The sequence below is a fragment of the Trichoplusia ni genome, chromosome 28 (genome assembly GCF_003590095.1).
Source record: "Trichoplusia ni isolate ovarian cell line Hi5 chromosome 28, tn1, whole genome shotgun sequence".
Lineage (NCBI taxonomy): Eukaryota > Metazoa > Arthropoda > Insecta > Lepidoptera > Noctuidae > Trichoplusia > Trichoplusia ni.
The window spans coordinates 1,407,932-1,411,689 of NC_039505.1; positions in this window are offsets into that span (position 1 = coordinate 1,407,932).

The following is a 3,758-nucleotide window of genomic DNA, read 5'->3' on the forward strand; positions in this document are numbered from 1 at the left end:
TGGTGCACCCTATCATTTGTCAATTCTCGAGATAAAATATGATGTTCGCGATCAGCTGTAAGCCGTAGTTCCCTTTCAGTGAAGGTTTCTGACTCACGAGACAATGTATGACGTTCTCGGTCAGCTGTGAGCCGTAGTTCTCGTTGTGAAGCAGTTTCAGCTTCTCGGGATAACACATGTTGTTCTCGGTCAATAGTAAGCCTAAGTTCTCGTTGAGAAAAGCTCTGTCAGCTGCTAATCGCATCTCTCTCTCTGGAGAGCTTGCATTGGCTCGAGAAGTTGAGGCACTAACTCTCATAGAGTTTAACCGATGTGCTTTTTCCTCTGCTGATTCTTGAGAACGCGCATTTCTCATCCTCTTAGCATCTCTCGAATTTCGAGATAAAGATGGTCGTTTTTAGGTGGCATTTTGTATTTTTAATTAACGATATATTAAATATAGCTGTTGCCCGCGACTTCGTCCCCGTGGGTAGAAGATATAAGTTATGATTCATACCTGCCCTGTTTTTTTTTACATTTTCCTTTGTATCTTCGCTCCTATTAGTCGCAGCGTGATGGTTTATAGCCTAAAGCCTTCCTTGATGAATGGTCTATTCAACACAAAAATATTTTTCTAATTCGGACCAGTAGTTCCTGAGATTAGCGCGTTCAAACAAACAAACAAACAAACTCTTCAGCTTTATATATTAGTAAAATATATAGATTTGTATTTTTAATTAACGGTATATTAAATATAGCTATTGCCCGCGACTTCGTCCCCGTGGGTAGAAGATATAAGTTATGATTCATACCTGCCCTGTTTTTTTTACATTTTCCATTGTATCTTCGCTCCTATTAGTCGCAGCGTGATGGTTTATAGCCTAAAGCCTTCCTTGATGAATGGTCTATTCAACACAAAGATATTTTTTTAAATTTGGATCAGTGGTTCCTGAGATTAGCGCGTTCAAACAAACAAACAAACTCTTCAGCTTTATATATTAGTATAGATTTGTATTTTTAATTAACGGTATATTAAATATATCTCTTGCCCGCGACTTCGTCCCCGTGGGTAGAAGATATAAGTTATGATTCACACCTGCCTTGTTTTTTTTTACATTTTCCATTGTATCTTCGCTCCTATTAGTCGCAGCGTGATGGTTTATAGCCTAAAGCCTTCCTTGATGAATGGTCTATTCAACACAAAAATATTTTTTCAATTTGGACCAGTAGGTCCTGAGATTAGCGCGTTCAAACAAACAAACAAACAAACTCTTCAGCTTTATATATTAAGTATAGATATGAATATCGTAACATCCTGCAACAATTGCATTCTTTACTGATCATTGCCTCTACAGTAAGAGACTTACGGAAATGCACCGTTGTAAAAAGAGAAATGTACAACGAAAAATAATATTTATCAATTCGATCGTATTTGTAGTGCTACGGCCGCACAAAACTGTCGCATATAGTGATGTGGTTAAGTGCGGACAAATTATCCAAAATGCACATTGTATACGAAAAGAAACAATTTTAATAGTCGTTTGTTTTTGTGAACATATTATTGAATATATTTGTATTTCAGATTCCCACAGGATGGAAATAAATACAAAAGACAAGTGGATGTCTACAGGTAACCGAAATTGGTACCCTACAACTTAGGCTGAATTTACACTATGAAAGTAGTTGCATGCATGATAACTTGCCGCCATTGTTACGGCTCGGACCGCGCTCGCAACTGAATGTTTCGAAAAGTACGCCTTGCCTATAGCATTGAATAAAAATTGCATTTTAAATTTATCCAAATCTCATAAATACTATTTTTTTTATTATGAACGTTTACTAGTCATTGGATACATGAACTGGGCTGCTTTTGTAAGACGACTAAAAAATCACCGTGTTAGCTACCAAAGTATTTCCTTATATTTTTTTTTTGTCAACAGGCAATTAGCGAATAAGTTTTTTTTTTGTAAGTACATATTACAATGTAATCCATAGAAGTATACAATAAAAAACATTGTCACTCATAATTTCGTCTTTCATTATATTTCGGACCCGTAGTCAATCCTTAGTGTAGTTTACGTAATCACTACGCCTAATGCAAAAAAAATGCAATGACTGTGTGTGTTAGTGAATCCATACAACGACAAAGTCAACCTTATTGCAATAGAAGTACGGCCTAGTGTTGTTTGCTTGGTCTTCTCGATGGTAACGTGTGCGTGATTGCGTAGTTATTTGCTGTGAATGTGTTGTAGCCCCGCCCACCGGCGACATGCGTTTCGATAGATCGCCGCGGTGTATGCCTGTACGGGAGGTGTTAGAAAACACATTAAAACTACGAGATCTCAGGTATGACTGCGATTTAATTATAATAAAACAATGATTAAATACAGTAAAAATGAGGTTACACGTGGAGTACACAAAAGATAAGATTGGTTACACATTAGATCATTATTACATACATAGATATACTTAATACTTACACTACACGCCCCATTTACAAAGAAAAAAAAACATGATACATGAGTTTTTTTTTTTTTTTTACAATTCTAAGATAGTTAAAATAACTTTGGTTACATAACTGCAGTTCACTAAGAGTGATACAGTTTGGTCCTATTTTTATGCACAATATCTAATTTATTATTTTTCAATATTTCTACATTAGGCGTTATATCTCTTATCACTTTATCACACTCAATAAGGACCTGAATATACGTCATCAAATTTGTTACCGCCTTCATTTTTAATTAATATAAGGTCATTAGCATTATATGTTATAGGATTAGTATATTGAAGCTGCCCAGAAGCTGGGGTCGCTGGCGTGACAACGGCCACGGCCACCAGTAGGTGCTAAGCTGCCGGGTGGAGAGCGGGACCCGCAGATAGTAGTGGGACGGCGGTAACCCGTTGGGTGACCCCTGGAAGCGTGCATAGAGGTGCGTAGGTTAGCGGTGCCGATGATGTTGGCCCGCGTGCGATGTGGATGCTCCCCCAGTGTTCCCAGGGTAGTACAGAGGCAGGGAAAGGGAAAGCTCACACATCGCAGCGGTTTACAAGGCAGATGGTTGCAATGACACGTGCTCAAGGCTGATGCAATAACGTGCTTACATTATCCAAAGCTCATTTTAGCCTTTAAGGGAGTGGCAGGAGGCTAGTAACAGCTGAAGGCACACTGAGTATTCACTTAACACTATTGAGAACAAGGGCAACGAAGCCTGCATGCATGGGATAACCTAAGACCGCGTGGTCGGCCAAGGCAAGCGAAACAGAACAAGCAGAATAGGATTAAATATCTGAAATCAATATGGCGTAGGTTATCCCGTACACGGCACACACTTAGTTTAGCAATATATACAGAAACTCACCCAAGATTGGGGTATAATTACACCATAGGAGTCGTGGCAGCAGCCGCCAGTTATGGCGATCGAGAGGGAATGTGACGTAGCCTCTCACATTTTAACGTTTTGGCATTAGGGTGGACCACTGTCGCCGCGTCCATAGACAATTAGTAAGTTGGCCATAGACGCAACGTTACAAATCTTATCATAAGACTAGTTCGGATTTATACAGTGTGTATGAAAAACCCTGTTTGATCCTTGAAGGACAAAAGTGCTTGCTATTAGTAAAAGAATTTCCGAAATCGGTCAATACTAAGGCTTTCAGTCTCGATAAATTTTTGGATCCTGGGAAAAAAAATCGAGACTCTGTCCAGTCCGGGATTCCCGAGAAAAACGAGACCTTCGAGACTTCGAAAAATAAGTAACATACTCAAGGTTCATAGT